The following is a 10969-nucleotide window of genomic DNA, read 5'->3' as shown; positions in this document are numbered from 1 at the left end:
ATTAACTTTATTAACAAAAAAGACTGTTAAAAATGTAGAGAGTCTGGAAACATCTAATAATCAAATGTGATTGGTCCTAAATTAATCTTGATACAGAAAATGAACTGTAAAGATAATTTTGGGAGAAAACTATAGGTTGGAATATTTAATGAATTATTATTAAATCACCATTAAATTTGTGAGAATGTAATCCTCACCATATAAGGGGATGTTTAAATTTTCTAGAGAATCATATTGAAATATTTAGGGGGTTAAAGCTATATTGTTTGAAATTTTTGTTTTTGAAATGTTAGTATTAACTGTAGTTATATATGGAAGTAAATTAGTTTCAATGTACAAATTAGAGTTGGATAGTTCATATTTGAAGTAAACTTAAGAAAAAATATATACTCTAGGCATTTTTAGTTAGGATTGAAAGACTTGAGTCTGTTACATCTCAACTATCTTTATCTCTGACCAGCAGTATATAATTTCTTAATTAACGTAATTCATATTATACATTTTGTTTCTCAATTTAAATAGTGTTCAAGGCATTTGGTTTGAAGGAAAATATTGTTTAAGTACTATTTTCTTCCATGGATAATATTTAAAGACTCCAAGAATCAGAAGCTGGCCCTTCAGAATGATACCCTCAGCCTAGACCCCCATCCAGTCCTGTATGTTTAGCCAGTAAGAAGATTTTCACAGTCAGATTAAAATGTTAGCTAAAGTTGGCGTCTACGATATTGTCATAATAATCTCAAATATATCTTCCATACAAGGTGCTTTTCAGTGTGATAAAATGACAGAGTTGGGTTTTTATCAGAATTATAGGTTATATGGTAGTTTTTGTTTGTTTTCGCCTTCTTGCTAAGTACATGTTGTGTCAAACCTCATTCTAGATATGCTTCCAGTTGATAGAAGATTTAAGGGGGGGGGATAATTTTATCCTTCACTTGTCTCTATTTAATTGTATTGATATCTGACAAAAAAGTGATAAATGTAATTACCAAAATTGGCTTACCTCAGTTTTTAATATTCTCAAACCATAAATGTGATTTATTTCCTGTTATTCCCTTCATATTTTAGTGCTCTAAAGTTTCCAGTTCTTTGTTAGGCAAACTTCCTACAGTTTTTCCTTACTATTATAACAATGTATTTTTGTTAGAGAAACTTTCTTTAAATGATCAGTCACAGCTTATTACTTTTTCTACCATAACAGACTTGCTTCCCTATATACCCTGAAATAAAATCTAAAAGTAAACACTAGTGAAAATACTAATTCTGTGTATTACCCATGCAGCACAAAGTAGGGCTATATTATTTATTATTAAATTCAATGAAAGACATGGACGGTAGATTTCTTAATTACTTACAACTATCACAGTGATTAAAGTGTATTAGTTTGACAATTTCTAGGTGAAAAAATATGAAGGACATCTATAAAATATCTATTTATAAAATCTAGCCTATTACATTTTAAAGATTTTATTTATTTATTTAAGAAAGAGAGCAAGTGGGGGGAGGGAGAAGGACAAGCAGACTCTGCTCTGAGCACAGAGCCCAATTCAGGGCTTGGTCCCATGACCCTGAGATCATGACCTGAGCTGAAATCAAGAGTCTGATGCTTAACTGCCTGAACCATGCAGGTACCCCTAGCCTATTAACTTTTAAAGTAGATAAAATATTCAACTTTGACAAGAGTCAGGTGTATGTTAATATTCTTTCTTAGAAAGTTTATTCCATCTGTTAATTTAAATATGAAGGATGTGAGTAAATCAGTTCCAATGTTGGTTCAGATGTGCTTTAAGTAAATGGTGTACTTATAAGCCAATGTCACGACTACATTGGGGAATGTCTTGCCAGTGCAATAAAGGCAGCTCAGTCAGTTGAAGTCTAAGCCTGATAGTAATTTTTTCATTCCCAGGAAAACAAATCATACTTCTGGGAATCACATCTCATTTTCAGCCAATGTTGGGTGGCTATTAGGGTTGTGTATCATTTTTTTTCAGACTAAATAAAATTTTTCTTCCTAATTAATCATTTAAATGAATGCCCAGGTTTCTTCACCTTCAGTTCTGAATATGAATCAATTTCAAACAGAAGCATAATGAGATAGAGGGCAAGTAAAGTTTTGCCTTGGAAAAAAAGTGACGTACAAAGGGTCAAAATACTCAATCAGCACTGTCCTCATTAGGAGCATTTGCATAAATGAAGACTAAATACTTTTTACACTAAAAAGAGAAGTTTTTTATTCCATCCATTAGCCTGCTTTGCTTTATGAATTCTAATAAAAATTATTAATACCTCACTTATTCATATGCAGAGATAACTATTGCTAGTCTTCTAGATTACTTTTTGATTCGTGACGATTGCAAGAGTACTAATATTTGTGGTATAATTTATGTTCATATTTCTATCTGTGTAAAAACTTGTGCCCTAATCAGACTCATCACTCGCAGGATTTGATCCAGAGACATGTCTAGTCATCTTCCCCATTTCCACCCAAAGACTAGGACAATATCTATTAGAAAATAGTGTCACCTCAATATTGGATTTTAGTTTGTATTTTTATTAATATAATTCTTTCCACCATTCTTGGTGGTAAGTAGAGAAGTTTCTGCTTAACATTTATGAAGATTTTGATGAAGATGAGGTTCAGACTTGTTACAACTTTAGCAAATGATCACATAATTTGTTAGTGGCAATGCTAAGTCTCAACTTAGAATTTTTTGACTATCTAGCACTTTATAATTATAATATACTGGCTTAAACTTGATGCATTTTGATTTGAGAATTAACTTAAATCCAAATCTAAAAGAACTTAGTAAAACCTGTCATTATTGAACACCCATTAAGGCCAAATACTCTTTAAGAGTTATACTTCATCCTATTGATAATCAAATTTTTACTGCTAATCATATTTTACAATAACCATATACATATTTATTCCTCCAAATATTTACTTAAATATTTTTAGTTAAACCTAACAGTGACACTATGATGAAGGTAAAAATAACCCTTCCAATTTGAAAATGAGAAAACTGAGGTTTAGAAAAGTTGTAACTTGCCCAAGTTTACATGGCTAGGAGGTTGTAGAACTATATCATGAATGGTGCTCTACATTTGAGAATTTACGTTTATAATGATGGCAACAATGATAATTGTATGATAATTTAATGAATCCAATGACTATGAGACAACAATATCAATGACATTAAAAATAAGATGTTCATGAACAGATAAGTAAGCTGATATTAAAAGGGATAATGCTTGTTTAGATATATTTTGGGTTTGGAGGTCACTTTGTCTGCATTTAAACATGAGCATGGCCACCTGTCTCATTTCTGACCATGAAAAAATTACTGAAGCTTTAATTTCCTTAGTTTAAAAGTGGGTAAAGTAACAATAACTCATGGGGTGTTGCTGTCAGGATTTGCATAGGTTAACTGATATAATCCTACCACCACCCAATGAGGCAATTTTACAAATGATTAGAAAAGTAAATCTTGAGAAATTTAGTTAGTAAATTTGTCCGTGCTTTCACAGCAAGTATGTGAACAAATTTGGATTCGTACCTGACACAAAGTTCATGTTCTTTCCACTGGGCCACATAGTTTTCCTAACAGTGTATTTAATAAAACACAATAGCACGAATGATACATTTGTAGAATCTTTGAATGAAATTTCAATGCTGATCATTTTTAGCCAACTATATATATACAGAAATTACTCTGCCAGAAAGCAATGTGTAACCAATTCAAGTGATACTGATGGTTTTTAGAAATTGTGCACAAAAGCCTTTTCACAAAATGGTTGATTTTCCCCAATACACACATCTGGCTATCTCACAGCCTTTTTAAATAAAGAAACATAATTTTCAGAAATGTAGGTTTACAAAGCATGGTGGTCATGAACTCTTCTCTGTATTTCAAAACTGGGCAGCCAGACACAGAGCTTCTTTGGGCGATTGGCCCAGTAAATCATGTCACAAATATAGAACTGCCCGAAAGTACTGAGTGCCAAACTAAACTCCTAATGTTCTATTTCAATCCAGCAGATTCTATTGTGGCTGATTTTGGAAGAAAGACAGTTTGGCTTACTGCCGTATTTCTCACTCAACCCTGTGTTGAAGGCAAAGAGCCAGACTTGGAGAGAAATCTGTGAGCATTTTTTTTATTCCTTTCTCCTATGTAATTACATATATTAATTGAACCCCACTGATAGTTGGGAAAACAGTTCAACAAAGAGATCCTGGTGTGTCTTGACTATGTGGAGTCAAAATGGAAACTGGTTCACATTTTGGATTATTACATTATGACCAGTTGATTTTAGTAATCTATGGGGAAAAGAGTGAGGAGGCAACTGGCTCCCTAAATTTAAGTGGGGAACAATACAACTGAAAAGACAATAGCAGCCAATTGGTCTCAAAATATTTATAACAGGACCAGAAATTCCAAGAGTAATTAGTTACGTATGTACAGCCCTTAGGTCTAAATCCAAGAAGAGAGCCTAAGCTGAAGTAGATAAATTGGTAGTTGGTGGCATTATCAAATAGAAATGTGATGAGAAAATGAAGATACCTCCACTGTCAGCATAGGAATAATAATTCATTTTGAGTCTCTGTATAGAATTGCTGTACTGATGTAGTTGACTTAGGTCACACATCTCCCTCTAATTTACTATTGTCTCTAAGTTAAAAAAAAAATATTTAAATGCATTTAATTAACATATAGTTATTATTTGTTTCAGGGATAGAATTTAGTGATTCATCAGTTGCATATAACACCCAGTGCTCATTATATCAAGTGCCCTCCTTAATGCCCATCACCCCATTACCACTTCCCCCCACCCACTTCGCCTCAGCAACTTCAGTTTGTTTCCTATAGTTAAGAGTCTCTCATGGTTTGCCTCCCTGTTTTTATCTATTTTTCCTTCCCTTCTTCTGTGTTCATCTGTTTGTCTAAATTTAATAATCACGGGGCGCCTGGGTGGCTCAGTTGGTTAGGCGACTGCCTTCGGCTCAGGTCATGATCCTGGAGTCCCAGGATCGAGTCCCGCATCGGGCTCCCTGCTCGGCGGGGAGCCTGCTTCTGCCTCTGACCCTCCCCCCTCTCATGTGCTCTCTCTCTCTCATTCTGTCTCAAATAAATAAATAAAAATCTTTAAATTTAATAATCAAAACACACCAAAATAAAAAGTGAAGCCAACCCACAAGCAAAAGTTTAATTATTCTCATGTGCTATCACTCATTTTTTAATTTCCCTCAATTTATGTCTGAAATTACATAATTGAGAGGTGTCTTTCAGCTTTTACAAATGGAATAATATTATAAACAGTGGTATTTTTCTGATTACCAAACCTCGATTTTCCTGAAAATTGTTATTTCAAAGATGATGAGGGAAGGATGAACTGGAAAAATCGAATGTTTCATCAGATAGATGACTGTAAGACTGCATCACCTCATAGATCTTGTATTGTTCATAAAGGCCAAGGATGTCCTCAGAAATTTCCAGCAATACACCTAAATCTAGAAATTAGCAACATCATCTTTAGATCTCTTGATGTATTTAATAATTTCAAGATACAAAAAATGTATCAAAGGTATTTGATTTTAGTTCTATTTGTTATCAAACTAATAACTGATACCATTTTAGCCTCCATTATAAAAATATGCCTATTAAAGAAAATATTAAAACTATGGGGCCTATTATCTGTGGCCACCAGGGATCGCTCTCCCATACCTAGTCTATTGTGTGAATCTGTATATATAGTTACTCACTTTGTTGCTCTTAAGATTAACAAGGGTAGGGCGCCTGGGTGGCTCAGTTGGTTAAGCGACTGCCTTCGGCTCAGGTCATGATCCTGGAGTCCATGGATCGAGTCCCGCATCGGGCTCCCTGCTCGGCAGGGAGTCTGCTTCTCCCTCTCCCACTCCCGGTTTGTGTTCCCTCTCTCACTGTGTCTTTCTCTGTCAAATAAATAAATAAAATCTTAAAAAAAAAAAAAAAGATTAACAAGGGTAGCTTAATTTAAATTGAAAATCAGAATCTCAAGCACGTCTGCTATAAACAGCTATTTTACCTAGTCTATTTTAACTTATTTCTCTACCTAACTACTTATTTATTTATAATTTTCTGTTTATTCATAAGGTTAGTTTTCAACTTGAGTCAGACTCCTAAAACTCAGGCAATTTCTTTTTTCCCCCAAAATTCTTTTTATTATTTTGAATTTTAAAAATTCAAGACTTCTCTATTCAGTTAAATCTCATGTATTATGTAAGACTGCTTTACATATATTTTGTTAGAATTTTATCCAGGATTGATAACTCAGAAGAAAAAAAGAGAAAAAAGATCAAGGTGTTCCAATAAACCTAAGTAGGGCACAGAACTGATTTACAGCAGAGGTCAACTGTGAGTTCTTTTTAGTTAAACAATGAATATATGGTAACACTGATTTCTGTAAAAAGTAATCAAGGGTACTGAAGTATATTTTACTTCCTTCATGTGAGTCACCCAGAAAGGGAATAAGAATATCCTATTTGGAATAAGGGGTTTTGAATATATTATCACCTGAAGTAAGCAGGCATTTAGTTGTTATTAGGAAGTAGAAGGAAACTAATAGGAAAAGTTTGAGTTGCCAAAAGAACTTAAGAAAACGGTAGTTTCCAAAGGACACTTTGGAGAAGACTGAGTTTATGGAAATAATAAATATATTAGGGAAGCATTAAACTTAGCAACAAAGGGATCAAAATTCTTAAAAGCCAATCAGGGAATAATAGGCAAATATGCTACTTATGAACAAGAGGTTTTGAGGATTGAGGAAGTTATGATTTATGTTGGAGAGAAATAGGAGTGATAGATGACTAGAAATGCTACATCACCAGATAAATTGTTCATATTTAAACATCACTATTATATGATGTGTGATTATGATGCTACTTTTGGATCGTGATACACCAGCTGAAGCTTGACCAAATAGATCCTTTTTTTATGAACCTTCACCTAATATTAATGAGCTACAATTTTATAAATTCCCAGCTCCAGCTTGAGATTGTAAGAAAAAAAGAGTTGCAAAGGTTAAATATGTGTTTAAAATACAAATAAGGAGAATTTCCTACTAGCAAATAATGTATTTTATAATAATTTCTTCAAGAAATAAAAACATTACATAAAAATTTTCAAATTAGCAACCAGATATGCTAATGACCAGCACACTGAACAAAATATACAAGTGAGGAAGAAAAGAGGGACAATATAATAATCCTTAATCTTATTGCTCATTTTACTTTATTTCTAAGGACTTAATAACAAATATTTAAATGCTAACATGAATATTAGAATATCTAAAATGTTTTAAAGCTTTCATTTAAAAGAATGAACCCACCTTTAAAATATAAAGGATGAGAGGAGATTCTACATTCATTTAAAATTATATGTCTGAGCTTTGCGCAGTGGCAGTATCGTAGCCAATGAGGTTTATCCGAGGCGCGATTATTGCTAATTAAAATTATATGTCTGAAACATCACATGATATTGCATTTATTTTCATCCATGTCATCATTATTCTCTCTTGGAGTTCTTCATTCTCTGTATGTTTTGGTTTCTGTTAATTGGCAGTTTACTAACTGTCTTCATTCTACTTTCTCATCAGCTCTATAAACACCCCTATTTGGAGATAGCATCATATAATGTTCACTTACAAATGTCATAAAATAAATGGCTAACAAACATTGTGCATTGCATTGAGCATACATGGGGTTTAGTGGTTTTAAAGCCAAAGTTATTTGTGTTCCCCATGCTGTGCAAAGAGATGTTTCAAAATCTGAGAAAAGAGCCTACTTAAAAAAAAAAAAAATCTTAAATGATGGTGCTGGTTTTTATGGATTCTTGAAAGGAATGGTATGACATGCTTGTAAACGTTACTGAGGCAAAAACATGAGGTGGTCTGTACCTAAAATATAAAATTGAAGGATATGCTTTTTCTAGCCCATCAAATCCAAGATTCTAAGGAATATATAAATCTCATGTGCAATATATAATCTGCTTTTCATCCAAGTAAAGTAAGCCCCTGATCCTTTCTAGTTTAAATGCCATTTATATCTACTAAACTTATAGTTGGGAGGAAGGGTACAGAAGAGAAGGATCAGAATATGGACAAAGTAGATTGGGTTATATATTCTGATGACAAAAAAAAATGCCTCTTGCATGTTTATTTCTTTATAAAATTAATAGGTTTTAATAGCATAAACTTGTAACCATCTTATGTGATGATCAGTGTCAAACACATTGTTTTTGAATATTATTGCACTAGCAGTAAGTCAGGAAAATAAAATAGCTTACCATGCTTTTCTATTCTAAATACATATCAGACAATCTATAATAGAATAACTTACCTAAAAGTGAGCTATCATTTTATAGCTTCTCAGACTTGCTCTACTTTGAGTATTCTCTTCATACTTTCTGGATTAGTGGCTTTATTTTCCATACTGTAGAGACCGTTAAAAGACCAACTACAGTTATCTGTCTCTCTTCTATCTACTCATCACTTATATACTTTACCTGTACCTATTGTTATCTACGTACTATCATCCCTAAGGCACAGAGAGGGGAGAAATAGTACAAGAAAATTTTTTTATTTCTGTAATTTGTGTATTTCAATATACAAAGAGTAGGTGATTGTTTAGTGGCATCAGGGATTGAATTATTTTTCTCAGAGAATATTATTTGGGACAGGGGTCTATCGTGGTCCAAACTCTTTTGCTGCTAGTTTTATTATACAAATATATTATTTAATATGTGTATGTGTATATGTATATACACACACACATACATTTTTTGTGTGCACGATATGTAATTAGTATATCTTTGTGTTATTTTCTTCAAATTTATAATATCAACAACAGAAAAGAAACATCCTGTTTTAAAGGGAAGAGAAATGTGAACAACAGTCATATATAGTCATACCTCATTTTATTAAGTCTCATTTTATTAAGCTTCACAGATATTCCATTTTTTACATATTGAAGGTTTGTGGCAACCCTGCATTGAACAAGTCTATCAGTGCCATTTTTCCAATAGCATTTGCTCACTTCATTTTCTGTGTCACAATTTTTCAAATTTTATTATTATATTTGTTATGGTGATCTGTGATTATGACTTGCTGAAAGATCAGATAACAGTTATTAGTTTTATAAAATATTTTTAAATTAAGGTATGTACATCATGGGTTTTTTACATAATACTATTGGACACTTAATAGACTGTAGTATAGTGTAAACATAACTTTTCTATGCACTGGAAAACCAAAAAATTCATTTGATCCATATTACTATAGCAGTCTGGAACCAAACCCACAGTATCTTCAAGGTATTCCTGTAATATATAATGAAGCTTATCTTCCTAGAGTAGTTGAGAAAGGGGAGGAAGGAAATATTGATCAATTGTTGAGAATCTACAGAGTTGTCTTATAATGTCCAGTTACTACTATCAATATCATACAAGTGAAAGTGACAAAAACAATTACATTGATTCCTTTATCATTTCATTTTTAAAAACACTTTATTTCAAAAATATCCTTTTTAGGAGAATTCCGGGGAAGATGCTTGTAAGTTTACGATATCCCATGGATACACCAAGATAATATCCACATCAGTGTAAATAACCCATAAAATGACCTACCCAAGACTGACAGAACTGCCTTCCCAACCATTAAATGTAGAAAAAAGGCCACATTGAAAAAGGTAAGAAGGCTGGAAACATGATCAGGAACCAAACTGACTTGGTAGATTGTGAGAGGGAGGGACACTGCAGGCACAGAGAAGGGAGAGGAACAGAGCCTGCCCTACGCACCCCAGGCATGGGGACTCACACTGGGAAACACTGGCTTTGAAAAATAGAGTTTTAACTTTGTGAGTTTTTACAATCAGTGGGGCCTTACATCTAAATTTTAAAAATCAGTAGGCTAGGCTTAGGAAGAACCTAAGGATGATAGGAAATGGAGTTCCTGCCCTTAAAGAGATAGCAAAACAAGTGACCTCTCTGAGATACAGCCTAGAAGCAGCAGTTTGAAAAATGCTTTGCATATACACTCCTTGGGATGGAGGTTTACTTACTAATCTCAGGACTCTCAGAACATGCTGGAGGGGCAGGGATCTTCAAGAGACTTCTCCAAGAACAAAAGAGTGGGTGGGTGCCATTGCCCTCCCACATCCCCAGCCTACATACATGACCACCTGTGGGAACCAGTATGAACAGTGTCCACCTAGTTTGCAAACAAACTCCACATGCTCTTCTGTGGACACCCCCTCTCCAAGCTGTCCTCAGCAGAAATTCTCCAAAATTGCTACAGCTCCCCTCCCACAAGCAGAATAACACAAACCTTGCTAACACTATGTACCCTAAACCTGCCCTCTCCTGCTGACTTCTCCATACAACCTGCCTTTGGCAGAAGTCCATTCAAAGTGGTTCCACAAGCATGGCAGTGTGCAAGCAGCCCCAATAAGAGCCAGCACCATTCTGAAGTGACTCCAACCCCAGGGACAAAGGAAGATAACCACATGCAGCATTTGACTATGGCCCACCAGTAGGCTGGGGGCAGACATCTATATGACTGCAGGCCCTGGCCTCCAGTGAAAGTTTCTCAGGAGACAACACAGGCAAACACCTTGCAGTTCTGTATGACCACAGCTATAGTAACCTGGTCTGTCCCACCTCAAGCCCAAGGTGGCTCTAGATTAGTGCATTAACAATAGAGGGACGAAACCCTGCCCACAAAAGAGAGAGCGTTATTACACATGACTGGACTTAAGGCAAACACAGTTCAGCCACATCAGTAGGGGGCACACAACACACCTTAAAGATACCCCTGAAGTGCCAGGTTCTGGTGAATAGGGGACATTGCATTGCAGGGCACAACAGGAACTCTTCTTCATAAGACCACTACTTTCAAGAGCAGAAGATCTAGCTGACTTTCTTAACACATGGAAACA

General features: G+C 34.5%; 1 non-coding gene across 1 annotated transcript; it reads left to right on the top strand.

Moving 5' to 3' along the window:
* Positions 1–7421: 7421 nt before the first annotated feature.
* Positions 7422–7557, top strand: LOC123839936 (U4 spliceosomal RNA). The gene has a single exon (XR_006789800.1). It is a non-coding gene; the product is annotated as a U4 spliceosomal RNA (small nuclear RNA).
* Positions 7558–10969: the final 3412 nt, after the last annotated feature.

This window comes from Mirounga angustirostris, unplaced genomic scaffold (assembly GCF_029215605.1).
Source record: "Mirounga angustirostris isolate CCGP_5_RB_7025 unplaced genomic scaffold, mMirAng1.0.hap1 SCAF_3, whole genome shotgun sequence".
Lineage (NCBI taxonomy): Eukaryota > Metazoa > Chordata > Mammalia > Carnivora > Phocidae > Mirounga > Mirounga angustirostris.
This window is presented reverse-complemented; position numbering and strand designations above follow the sequence as displayed.